This window comes from Arachis duranensis, chromosome 4 (genome assembly GCF_000817695.3).
Source record: "Arachis duranensis cultivar V14167 chromosome 4, aradu.V14167.gnm2.J7QH, whole genome shotgun sequence".
Classification (NCBI taxonomy): domain Eukaryota; kingdom Viridiplantae; phylum Streptophyta; class Magnoliopsida; order Fabales; family Fabaceae; genus Arachis; species Arachis duranensis.
In genome coordinates, this window is record NC_029775.3 from 8,001,148 (window position 1) to 8,015,050 (window position 13,903).

Consider the following 13,903-nt stretch of genomic DNA (forward strand, 5'->3'; position numbering starts at 1 on the left):
AGATTAATTATTTTTTATTTTTATTTTTTTTAAATTTGATAAATAATAAAATAATTTATTTTTAATAAAAATTTATTAAAATATACATTTTTTTTAAATTATTTTATTTTTTATTATTCATATAAATTATATGATTGCAAAAAATATATACGCAATTCTCTTTTTTCAATCTTTTTTGACTGAAGTTTAATCTAGCATACATAAAAAGTTAAAAAGTTATAACCAATGTTCTAACAATTTTTGTAAAAATAGAAATTTTTATGATAATTTATAATTTTTGTGACATATTCAATTATAGATTGTTTCATTTCTTGTAATTTTTTTGGAGACAAAAGATAAATAATATAAGTGTTTCAATATATAATTAATTTAATAAGTAGAGAAAAAGATAATATTAAACTAAAAACTATATTTTTTATCAATAAATTACAGTTTTTTTCTTTAAATCTAAAGTAATAAATTGCATTAATAATTATACCAGTAAAGCATTCAACAAAATTTGATGGAACTTTTTTGTTATTCTGTTGTTGTGGATATGATGTCTTTAAATATTTTTATCTTCTTTTAACTAGCAGTTCATCTTCAATGTGATGATGCTCCTTCATTGATGCCAACCCAAAGTCTTTGACATCTTTTTTCATCAAGCCTTGTTGTCGTCGTGTCTTCTCTCTTCCGGTCTGAAACAATGACCCTGCTCTTTTGTTTTTTTGGTTTATTTCTACCTCAGTTTTTTTCGTCAAATATGACATCCCATCTTTAAAATTAGACGACTATAGTGGCTAACATTCTTCAAATAAGTTTGATAAAGTCTTTTTTCATCTCAAGTTGCTAATTTGCTAATTGTAGATGTGCTAAGTGATGAAATCATGCTGATTGCATAACTGATTAACTGTAATTCTTCTTAGTTTGGTGCATAAATTTTTAACTTTTTTTATTATTTATTTCAATTTCAAAGTCTAGTTACTTTTTTATTACAAAGACATTACTTTTAATATTCATATATTTTTTGTTTTGGATTTCAACTAAATATCTAAAACCTGTAAAAAAAATTCAAAACTTATAAAAAATAATTAATTTGATTAACCTACCGGTTATCTTTTAAATTAGATTATTTATATAAAATATAATAAATGGAGAATTTAAATTTGATAAATTCACAATGAGTAGTACTGCACTCCATACTTAACAAAAAATGTTTAAAATCTATTTTAACTATTTTTTTAAATAACTAAATTTTATTTAAAAAATTTATTTTGGTACGATGATAAATTCATACATATCAGTACGTTAAAACGTAAACAAATAATAAAATGACACATAGATTAAATTTTTTACGTCAATAATTATTTTTTTAAATATATATTATATCATTATTTTTATTAAAATATTTTTATAATTTAATAACAATAAACATATTTTATTAAATTTTGTAAAAATATTTAAATATTTTTTATATTAGATAAAAATGATTTCTTTTTTCAAATAATCAAAATTTAAAATTTAACTAACTTTAATTTTATATGTTTAAATTTTAAATAATTTAAAATTAAAACAAAAACACATCTAAAAAATGAAAAAAATAAAAAAAAGTTGTTATTTTTTCCCTAAGATTCCAGTGTTGTTCGTCTCCTCAATCCTCTTTATCTCTGGAAAAGAAGAAGCTCTTGCTGGTTGCCGAAGCCTCCACCGGCAAGAATCTCGGCCTCTTCTGCTTCGATGAAGATGACACCCAAGCCCTGCTCAGCCAGGTTTCCTCGGTGAACCCTCCCATGCGTGACGGCCCCAAACATGCTAACCCTAACCCTTTTCCCCCGAGCTCCAATCAGCACTGTTTCTGTTGGATCCGACGAAGACGGCGACGCCGGACTCTTCTGCTTCCTCTCTTTTGCCAGAGCTGCTCACCATCTCCTCCTAGTTGTGCATGGTTGGAATCTGTTGCAGCTGCAAGAGACGAAGCCCGTCGTGTACCACTGCTCGACCCCGCTATCTCCTTTGACTCTGTGATTCCAAATTTGGGTTGTTGGTGGCGGGACGCAAATTGAGGCTGTGATTTTGGTAAATGTTAGCATGCTTTAGCCTTGCTCATACCATTACTAATTGGAATTTCTTCGGACGGGACATGATTTTAATCATATGATTGTCTGATTTTTAAGATCTGGAAACTAAGAACTCTGTTGGTTCATACTTGTAACTTTGAATGCTTAATTAATTTATAGGGAGTGTATTGCATCTTTTAAGATATTCCAAGGATTTATAGAGCGAATTGGTCTTTTCGTGCAGGCTGATCGTGTTGATGGTGGCTACGTACTTAATGGAAACAAGAATTATAGCACATTTGACTAATAGTCTAGACAGATGCTGAGAATGGATAGCAAATTTAAATCAGGTTTTCTATGCAAAGTCAGACATAACAGCTGGGTCAAAAGGAATCACTGCATTCATCATCGAGAAGGGAATGCCGGGGTACTTGTACCGAACCTAGTCAAATTTAAAGTGTACTAAAGTCTCTGCATTTCAAGCTTACAGTTCACTTATTTCTTGAAAATAAATATTAAAGCAGTAATGGTTATCAAATATAAAAGGCTGGTTACTGGCTCCTTGTCGCGTCTTATAGTTCAAATTTGATTACCAAGTGCTTAGCTTGCAAAATTCCTTCTCTGAAAATTGAGGGGGCTAAAGTAGAGTCATGTAACTGAAAAATAAATGGCTAAAACGTTGAGGCAGTGCATAAATGACAAGTCACGTGGATATGGGGAAAATTAGGAGTGGAAGATTAAAATTATGAATTTTGCTTCTGTTTGATTTCAGATTCAGCACAGCCCAGAAATTGGATAAACTTGGGATGCGAGGAAGTGATACGTAAGTATGCATGCTTGTGACAACTTTTCTATACTTAATCCATTTTTAGTCGATGTGCCTTTCTTTTACTGATAATAAATATGACTTGTGTTGGCAGATGTGAAGGCTTGTTTGAGAATTGCTTCGTTCCTGAAGAAAACGTTCTTGGGGAAGTAGGAAAAGGTCTTGCAATAGCTTCTATGATCATATTTATCAACTTTAGAATAAAGTCTCTTTATGTTATTTTGTATATTCAACCCTGCAAAAGTTTGTTGTATGACCATCATTGGTCTTCTGTAATATCCTAATAAAAAACCGCTTGTGTTATTCGTTGTATGCGTGCCAACCATAGTTTATAATATCAGTCCTTTCTTGTTTTAGGAGTCTATGTCATGATGTCTGGGTTGGATCTGGAGAGACTTGTTTTGGCAGCTGGTCCCCTGGGTATCATGCAGGCATGTCTTGATGTGATCCTTCCTTATGTTTGACAAAGAGAGCAGTTTGGTCGTCCTATCGGCAATTTCAGTTTATACAGGTCCATATTGTTGAGAAATGGTTTTTCTACAATCATCCTGGCATTTTATTGCATGTGATTTTTAGACATTACATTGTTGATCGATCTTCTGTTACAAAACATGATGTAATGGCTACTACTTTCAGGATTGTGCTGGAATTATACTTACTGCAGCTGAGAGTGCAACCCAAGTTGCTTTGCAGGTAAATAGTTTGCACAGGTTATTTGTTGCAGCTACTATTCTTTGAGATTTTGGGGTAATACTTTTCAGCCAAAATGTATAGAAATCATGATGATTATTAAATAAAATATAGTGTTATAGTAAGAGCTCAAGTGATTTTAGAAAATTATTAACTCTGCATAGGTTCTTACTCCTAACATTTTGGGTAAATTACATTTGACCTCTCTTGAAGTCAGACAATACTATTCGTCGCAAGTATCAATATGACAAATTAAGAAATTTTGGGATAGTAGCCTAAAGTTAGGGAAGGTTGGCGTAATTTACGCTAACCATTTTTTCGTTGTTTTCTTCTTGTGTTACTGTGCTTATATTAGCGTTCAAAATTTGCAGGCAAAACAATGTTTGGGAGGAAATGGATATGTAAATGAGTATCCAACTGGTCGTCTTTTGATAGATGCCAAACTATATGAGATTGGTGCAGGAACTAATGAGATCAGAAGAATGATTATTGGACATGAACTCCTCAAGGAGCAGTAGTAAATTTCATTCATCAAAGGGGACTAAAATTAGTCATGAGAATCCATTATTAATGAAGGAAAGCTATTTTTACCAAAAATATTTCATCTGTTATTTGTAGTTAATTTCTGAAGCTGAAAAATGATCACACCACCAAACACATTCATAACAATACCAAGTAAATATATTGCACAACATGGAACCATGGCATGAAATTTAGAAATGATCACCATGATTCCATAGAGCATGTAACTCAAGCAGTTATAGGTAACACAATGTTAATAGTACAGCCCATATTTATAGCTAATAGTACAGATTTTTCTGGGCTTATGAAGAGTTCATAAGATAAATTATCATAACACAAATAGCATCAAAGTGCAAAGTAAATAAGATAGAAACAAGGCTAACATAACATAACATGATTGATCTCAATTACAGCCCTAAAACTAGACTTTGAAAACTGTTGGAGAATAATAATCTGGTTGACCCACTGAGGAGGACTTTGAAGGCTCCGTAATCATTGGTGCATCTTCCAAACTGCTATTAGTTTCATCATTGTTGGTGGCATTGCTAAAAAATAAATGAATTTAGTTTTTAGGTACTTCTACTTAACAAAATTAATACTTATCAAACTTGAATTAATAGTTCACACCGAGTCACCAACCAAACTTAATGACATTATTATTAGTTGTGAATAATAATAATAATAATAATAATAATAATATTGCCAAAATTAAGTCGAACATAACACAATTGAAATATAATTTATTGAACTAATTAAATAACTTCAAGTTAAACTTTAGCTTACAACCATCAACTTATAAGTTCACTTAATTTTTATTTAGACTTAATTTTTCCATAATCTAGTATTATTCTAGCCGACAAATTATAACTCAAATGACATAGTCTCTCCTCCTCATCTAGAGGTATCCGAATCTCACTCCTATACTTTGAAAAAAAATCTAGTATTATTCCATCTAGCCACTACCCGCTAGTAGTTTAGAATTGCATTTGCATGCTCTTGCACCACCTTGCAAGCCATAATTACGTGTTCTTCCTGGGTCAAAGTTGCACCAACAGTACACCGAATCTCAAAGATTCCTTCCACCATAGCATGGCTCATGTACACTCTTCTAGAATCATTGATCAAATCCAACAATTTTCGGTTGATTTGATTTGTATCCCCATTAGCTATCTTCGCAACTGAGGGGTCTAACTCTAAAGCAAACCATAGCGAGATTTTTAGGAACTACAATCTCAAACCTCTTATCCAACTTCACAAGTTCCTCAAAGGTTTTTGCCATCTCAACATGGTTCCTTAAGAAGTTTCTGAGATTCGAAATGTCGTAGCTTCGAAGAACAAGCCACACTTTGAGCACACAAAATTACGGCGTTTCGAATCCCAGAAACTTCTTAAGGAGCCATGTTGAGATGGCAAATACCTTTGAGGAGCTGGTGAAGTTGGATAAGAAGTTTGAGATCGTAATTCCTAAAAACATCGCTATGATTTGCTTTAGAGTTAGATCCTCAGTGCTGAAAATTGCTAATGGTGATGCAAATCAAATCAACAGAAAATTGTTAGATTCGATCAATGATTCTAGAAGAGTGTACATGAGCCATGCTATGGTGGAAGGAATCTTTGAGATTCGGTGTGCTGTTGGCGCAACTTTGACGCAGGAAGAACACGTGATTATGGCTTGCAAGGTGGTGCAAGAGCATGCAAATGTAATTCTAAATAAAACTACTAGTGGGTAGTAGCTAGATGGAATAATACTAGATTTTTTTTTCAAAGGAGTGAGATTCGAATACCTAGTTGTCTTATATGGCATTGTCTCCGGATTCAAACGCTAGCGAGCTTCTATTCTCTTCGTAAAGTCACCGCCGTAGTCCTTCTTCGGGGAGCGGGCTTAAGGCTAGGGCCTGGTCTGGTGGGGGTGGCTCCTCCGTTGTGGGTAAATGGGGAACCCGACACCGGGGTACCCGGCCAGAACCACACGTGCAAGTTTCCCTGCATGTGGCTCGTCCGCGCTTTCCGAGGCGCAGCCTATGACTCAGCTCGGCTTTCGTCGAAGTCTCGTTTGGAGATGATACCGTCCGGAACCAAGGAGGCATTCTGGCGGGCGCACTTGTCTTAGCTGAGTTAATGGTTTAATTTAATCTTACCTGACCAGACATGTATAAAAAACCTATTACAATCACGCCACCCCCCGGTAGTTTCCTATTCCTTGAGCTGGTAGGTGGGTATGAGCTAGTAACCCTAGGTTATATCCATTGATAAGTTGTGAAGAGTTTAACAACCATAGATAATCTCTTAACCATCCCATCAAATAGGTAGAAGATTCGCTTTAGGTGAAAAAGGGTGCGGATGCTGGAGTGGTGAGGGGCTGCGGGGAACCATGGCCAGGGAGAAAGAAGACGAGAAGACAGAAAGTGCAGCTAGCAACCCTAACTCCCCAGACTCGATAGAGGAAGTATAGCCTTCGGCTCCCCTTCTGCGCAAGATTCAAACAAAAAAAGTTCTTATTCACTGCCGTTAGGGGCAAGACGCTAACTCAATGCTATTCCTAGTGTCATCTCTTATCTTCTGTGCCAAGCTAGTAGCCTTCCAGAAGTCCCCACAGCTGATTCACTTGTGCTATCCCCTTCCCCTGCTATTGGCTATTTCTTTTATTGCTACTGCTAGCATTAGCACTACCGTCGCTTCTGATCTCTCTGCTATCACCCCATTGGATAGCCTTTCAGTGGCCTTCAGGAGTAGTAGACGCGGAGCCTTTTGAAGCAAATTCTCAAGCCTCTTTCTGTGGCATTTTTCCTTTCTTTCATCCCGTGTACTTATCTTTCTTTTTCGAGTCTGAAACTAGGAAAATAGTCGATAGAAAACTCTGCCTTGGTACGAGGGGAATTGGGGATTGAAAGTCTCTAGGTACCAAAGGCCGATGAAACTCACACAAATGGGCAGCTTCCTTGTTCTATCGAACAAGCTTGTAAACTCCTCTCCCTTTGGTCGAGCGTCTTCGAACCTTCCTTGTTCCATTATAAAGAGCTGGATTGAGATGCCTGGGTAGGTATCTCAACTAGCGAACGATAAACATACAAGTAAAACACTTGCCTGTAGCTAGTCGATTGGCCGGCAGGAATCAAACCTAGCTTGTGTAGCCTATTTAGTTATAGCTATATAGTTAAAGAGATCAATCCCCTCTTAGGAATCAGTAAATCCTATAAATGATTGCTCTGATGTATCGCATAAATTCTTTTTTTGGCTTTCCAAGGGAATGTTGTTATGTTGCCTTGGGCTTGAACGGTGCACTAATCTTTTGAATCCGGTACCAACGGGTATCACCCCCCTAGAACAACGTTCTCTTTCAGACCTTTCAACCAATCCCCCGGAGAGCGGCTTTTGCTAAAACTCTAGCAGTTTCTTGAAAACTCGCTTCGGATATGAAACTTTGAGTATTCAGAGATGTTTTCGTTATTCCGGGCTCGGTAACAGATCGCTTCTTCCAAAGCACGTCCCGTTCGTTCAGCTCGCAACAATCCAATTAGTTCGCCGGGTGATTTTTCAGCAGACAGGAACAGTTTGATTCTCTAAGCAAGCAGGTTTTTACCCCCGAGCTTGATTTAAGAAGTTGATAAAATGCTTGCTTTAGACATCATTGGTCCCAGACAAAACGCGCTCTGCTTGTCTAACATCGTGCCTGTGAAGAAAACCTCCGGCCCTTCCTTGTCAATGGGAAATCAGTCCTAGATTCAATAGCAGGGGCTTCTCTTTTCAATTCAATATTTTTCAAGACTTCTTGCTTTGTTTCCGTCTCTCCTGCTTTAATCGTCTCTAAATCGAAGCGAAGTCAGTCTTTCTTCCTAAGAACATGGAAGCAGAAACTAGAACAATAGAGAGATTGACTGATGGCGGTACGCATGTCGTAGGTGAAGGCAATGTTGCGGCGGAAGATGGCGAGTTTAGTGTCGAAATAAAAATTAATAACCTCAATACTACTAATTACAACACAAATAAATAAAATTTAAATAAATTTATATATTTATTGTTAAATATTAAAAAAATTTACTTACAAAATGAGGATGATCCAAATACTCAATAATATGATCTTCTGGTTTGGTATAGTCACGCACCATTTTTTTTCCCTATACCATACCATGTAGCTCTTCTTCACCGAGCTGATTCACAGCTCTTTCACTCTCCCCCAACTATTTCTTTGGTAATGAGTTTGCTTCAGTAACTATGCTTCTTCAATCTGCGTTTCTCACTTATAAGGATCCAGCTGAACCCCCTCCCAAAACACGTGGCACGCATGCATGTATAGAGCCTGCAAAACGTAACCAGCGTTTTGCTCTGGTTCACTGACAAACGCATTCTGCGTTTTGCTCAGTTCGAAGTTGGTCAAGTTTTGGTCCTGTCGGCATGCAGGACACGTTTCAATTTCTTGTTTCATTTCCACGCCAATCGCAGCCTGCATTTTGCAGGGCCTGCAATTTTCTGTTTCTTGTTCCTGCAAAACGTTACCTGTGTTTTGCAGGTCTCTGATCTTCACAGGTCCACATTTATGGACATCACCCCATACATCCATTTATCTGCACTTCACCATTCTATTTTCCATTTAAAAATTAATTTCTGTCAAATCACACACGTAATAAAATAAAGAAAAAATTGGCCTTTTTATTAAAATAAGGAACAAGTCCCTACCAACAACTAAAGCACAACAGATCCGATCTATGTAATTGTAATTGCAGCCCTACTATTATACCAGCCGGCTTTTTCCCTCTTTTTCTTTTCTTGAAATTAAAAAAAATTAATTAATTATATGCGTGCGGGCAGAGAGGTGGTGACGAGATAGATTAATAATGCATCCTTTAGTACATTGGGCTGAATTTTTTTAGCTGGATACAAAATATAAAATACATATTTTTTTAATTTACTAAATATACTTATCTTTTATTTTTATTTTTGAAAAACTTCTTCTAACAAAGCAACAAATTATTCTTTTTAGGCTAAATTTTTTTATAGTTACGTTTTATTTCTTGGGCATTAAACTCGGATATTAATCTAGTTATAGTTATTTTATATTAAACAGAAAAAGAATACAGAAAAATTCCTCTCTCAAAATTAAACCAAACAAGCCTTAATTTTAGGACGTGCTTTAACTTTTGTAATGGCTATTATATATTTATATACATACCATATTTTTTAAAAAAAATGTGCGATGCTATTTTAACTTTTAGAGACGATGGTGTCTAACTGTCTATGTTATCCTAACACAGCAATACACGTAAGCATCCTTGATGTTCTACAGCTACAATAGAGATTAATGAATTGACGGTTGATCTTAGAAAGTTTGATAGGAAACTATTTTTTACTAATAATACTTTCAAACAAAATCGTGGCTTTTATTTTAATCTACATTTTATATATTTTTGTGCTAACAATCATTTTCATACCTGCACCAAAGCAATGAATTATACAATTGCACAATGTTTTGGATTCATTGAATGTATTGGCAAACACTAAATATAGTTAATCTATACTAACCTTTTAGGTTGTTAGTGTACATTATACATAAATGATAATAACATTGAAAGGAACTTGTTTTAAAATCAAAACTAAAATTGAACGGAATTATATAGAAATTCAAGATTTGTCGTAAGCATATTTTTTAGAAGGAGTCACTTAGATAAAGATGTCAAAAATATCTTTTTTTAAAAATTAAAATTTAACACATATAATTAATTAAACTGTATTATTTTTATTAAAATTAGACCGAAAGTTAACTAAAAAATTAATAAATTTTAAATTTTTAAAATGTAAATTTTATACCGGTATAAATTAATATTTTTTATAAAAAATGATTATAATATTCTTATAATAAAAAATAACTAAAATATTCATATTTTAAATATATATTAATTTTAAAAAAGATTGATGGTTTCAGTGGCTAAGAGAAGGGGGGTTGAATCTTAGCCCATTTTTGCTTGGTTACACTTTTTGGTCTTTGAGGAGACTTTTCTGTTTTTGTCTCGTCCATAGCCACGAGACTTTTTACTTTTGTCTCGTCACTTGGCACGAGACATTTTTTATTTTAGCTCCTGTGCAGCAGAAACAGAAATGAAGAAGTAGAGAGAGAAGATTACACCCAGATATATCCTCGTTCAGCTGCTAAGTGCAATGCAGCCTACATCTAGTCTCCATCACAACAATGATGGAATTTCACTATAATCAACCAGATTACAAATTGTAAAGTGCTAACCCAACTTACAAGGAAATTCCCACAGAATCATGAAATACAACCTAGATGAACAACCACAGAATCATGAAACACAACATAGATGAACAAAGGAACTCTAAGACATCTATGGCTTTTTGTTTTAATTTTGCACTCTCTACCTTTTTTCGCTCTATGGCTTTTTCATACAAACCTCACTGTTTGCCTTTTTCCATGAGACTCAAGACATGACAAAATTAAACAGAAAAAATACTAAACAGAATACATTGAAGGAGAAGAGAAATCTGTTAGCTCAGGTAGCTCTGAGAACTTTGTGTCTTGCACTCTCAAATTTTCTCCTTGCTTCAACCTGTGGCTGTTCTCTCTTTTTATAGAAGTTCTTTTTGGTAACTCAAAGTTGCTTCCATGGTTTGCTGTGTAAAGACTGAAGAAGAGAAGGAAAGAGATGAGAGAGAAGAGAGAAAATATTCAATGGATTTGAACAATAATCAATGAACAAAGAGAGAGAATAAAAGTGAATTCAAGTTTCTCACTTCCCTTTGTTGAGTAGCGTGTAGTGTCATTAAAGCAATCAAATCAATTTCTCTCTTTTCTTTTCTCTCTCATTGTTCCCATGCAATAAATGATAATTGAATGTATTTTGAAATCCATCACATGGTAACAAGCTTAGATCCGTTGGAAGCATCTTTTGCTTTCTTCTTCACTTGGTTTTGGATCAAGCATGAGTGATTACTCATCAAAAATTAAATTTGGGCTTTCTAGTAACAACTTTCAAGCTGGCCCAATTTCCTCTTGATTTCAGACCAATCTTCAATGGTCTAGAGATGAGAGAGAAGAGAGAAAATATTCAATGGATTTGAACAATAATCAATGAACAAAGAGAGAGAATAAAAGTGAATTCAAGTTTCTCACTTCCCTTTGTTGAGTAGCGTGTAGTGTCATTAAAGCAATCAAATCAATTTCTCTCTTTTCTTTTCTCTCTCATTGTTCCCATGCAATAAATGATAATTGAATGTATTCTGAAATCCATCACATGGTAACAAGCTTAGATCCGTTGGAAGCATCTTTTGCTTTCTTCTTCACTTGGTTTTGGATCAAGCATGAGTGATTACTCATCAAAAATTAAATTTGGGCTTTCTAGTAACAACTTTCAAGCTGGCCCAATTTCCTCTTGATTTCAGACCAATCTTCAATGGTCTAGTAACAAGTATTTAAGTTGGGCTTGTATTATAAAAACTGACCCAAATACCAAAACAAATATTCAACCATAGGATCAACTTAATTTTTATATCAATGCTGAATAAATTCACACTTGGACTTGCATCATATCATTTAATTTTCGACCCAATAGTAAACCTGCATCATGTAAAATCCGGTTAATTAACGGCTAATTAACCCATAAATGAGAATTTATTCTAGAAAGCCCAAAATGTGATTTTTATGGCTAAATGTGATAGAGGAGATTGAGACGAGAATTTCGGTACCAATTTTATAGAAATCGGACCAAGATTGGACCGAACGGGCCAAACCGGGCCAACCGGACCCAAAGTGGGCCCTTGGCCCAACATAACTAGACCAAAACCCTAGTTTTCAGTATTTTCTCTCCTCACTAAACACACTCACATGCTGAAAATGGAGGCCATGGAGGGAAGAACACTCTCTCAAGTTCTTTCTCTCACTTGATCTTCAAACCACCATAACTTTTGATCTAGAGCTCCGATTGCCGCTCCATTTGCGGCCACGCGTTCACCGCGGAAAGCTCTACAAAACCCATACAATTAATCTTGAGGTAAGCCACGTTTTGCTCTTCGAAATTCCAGCCTTGTTTTCGAGTTTTATGAGCAAAAATATTGAGATTTTGGGCTCTTTGATGTTATAGGACCCAACTTTCTTGAAGGGAAAGGTTAATCTTGTCTCCTTGGACCTTGGGTGTGGTAAGATTCTCAACCCTAGTGTATTTTGTTGTTCTATGATGTTTGGGTATTGAGATGTTGTGTATGGGTGTGATGAGTGTGGCTTAGGTTGTGTATATGTGAATATTGGAGCTTGATTGGTGATTTTGAAAAGCTTGAAAGAGGGATTTGGTGGTGAAAAATCTATTCTTGGAGGTATTGAGGCCTTGAGAGCTTGTGGATAAGTGGTTTGGAAGTGCTCCGGTTGAGTTTGGGAAATCGGCTAAGGTATGGTTTCGGTTTCCCGTATCTAATATGTAATGTGGTAGGAAATACTTAGGCTAGAGGCCTTAAGATAGGCATTGAATGGTTGATGTTGTTGAATGATTGAGATATATGATGTGGTCATATATGTGATGATGATTTTTGATGCCTTGGTGGTATGATGTATGAGAAATATGCATGTTGTGATATATGCTTGATGATTGGTTATGGTTGAATTGTGGGTTGAACCATGTTGATGGTGAGTATGATATTGATTATGTACAAGGATGATTTATTGGAATTGATGTTGTTGAGAATTGGCATGAGGAATAGTATATGATATGTCAATATGTTTGAGTTTGAGCCACTTGGGTGAAGTGGGTTAAAATGATGAGATAGTGATTTTGTAAATTGTGGTAATGTGTCAATGTGTGAGTTGAGGAGGCTTGATGTTGAAATTGATATATTTTGATTGATTTAAAAGAAAAGGGATGAAAATGGCATGTTTTGATTGATTTTGAGAAGAGTTGGAAATGGCTTGTTTTGAAAATGGCACTTTGTAGTTTTTATGAAAAACATGGTTTTTGGGCATACTTTGGTGGGACATAACTTGGACTACGAATCTCTGTTTTATGCCAAATCTATTTAGAAATGAAATTGGATCCGGGATGTCCATGCCGTTCGAAGAACGGGTGAAAAACGATTTAAAATGAGAAAGTTATGTCCGTTGGAAGATTGGGGTTTGAATTGGTGAATTCTGCAGCTTTTAACTTAGAAAATTTTTTAGCAGAATGACCCCTTGCACGTGGGCGCACTTGGCACGTGCGCGCCGTTCTTCCAAAAAATGCCATCCACGCGTGCGCGTGATGTGCGCGGACGCGCTGATGGTGCTGCACCCAATGCCCAGCCATTTTCCAGAGAGTTGTGCCAGCCTTGTGCCTGGGCACGAGAGTACCCACACGTACGCGTGGTTGACGCGTGCGCGTCGTTTGACTAGTTTTCAATCCACGCGTTAGCGTGCATGACGCTTACGCGTCGATGAGTTTTCGAGGCCATCCACGCGTGAGCGTACGCGTGGACCTGTTTTCATCCCAAAGTTGATTTTTGAGTTTTAAAAGCCAAATTTCATACTTCTAAGCCTCCGATCTCACCATTTATGTCTTAAATCATTATGACATGTCTAGCTATTAAAAAGGGGCTAGTGAATGAAGTGACTTGCGAGTGATGCAAGGGAAAAATGAATGATCAATGAGGATCAAAGATGATTATGTGAGATGCGGAGGATAGTGGTGGAAGTGCTTGTTATGCCATGGGCCGAAAGGCTGTAATTGTTAATGAAGCGGCTGGTTATGGATTTAACCGTGAGCCAGGTGGCTGGTTATAGATTTAACCGTGAGACGGAATGGCTGTGTATGATATGAATATTGGCTGGTTCTGGACTGAACCGTGAGCCGGATGGCTGATA

General features: G+C 35.7%; 1 pseudogene; it reads left to right on the forward strand.

Moving 5' to 3' along the window:
- Positions 1-4,379, forward strand: part of LOC107483099 (isovaleryl-CoA dehydrogenase, mitochondrial-like) — a 6,271-nt pseudogene extending 1,892 nt beyond the window's left edge.
- The last annotated feature ends 9,524 nt before the right edge of the window (positions 4,380-13,903 follow it).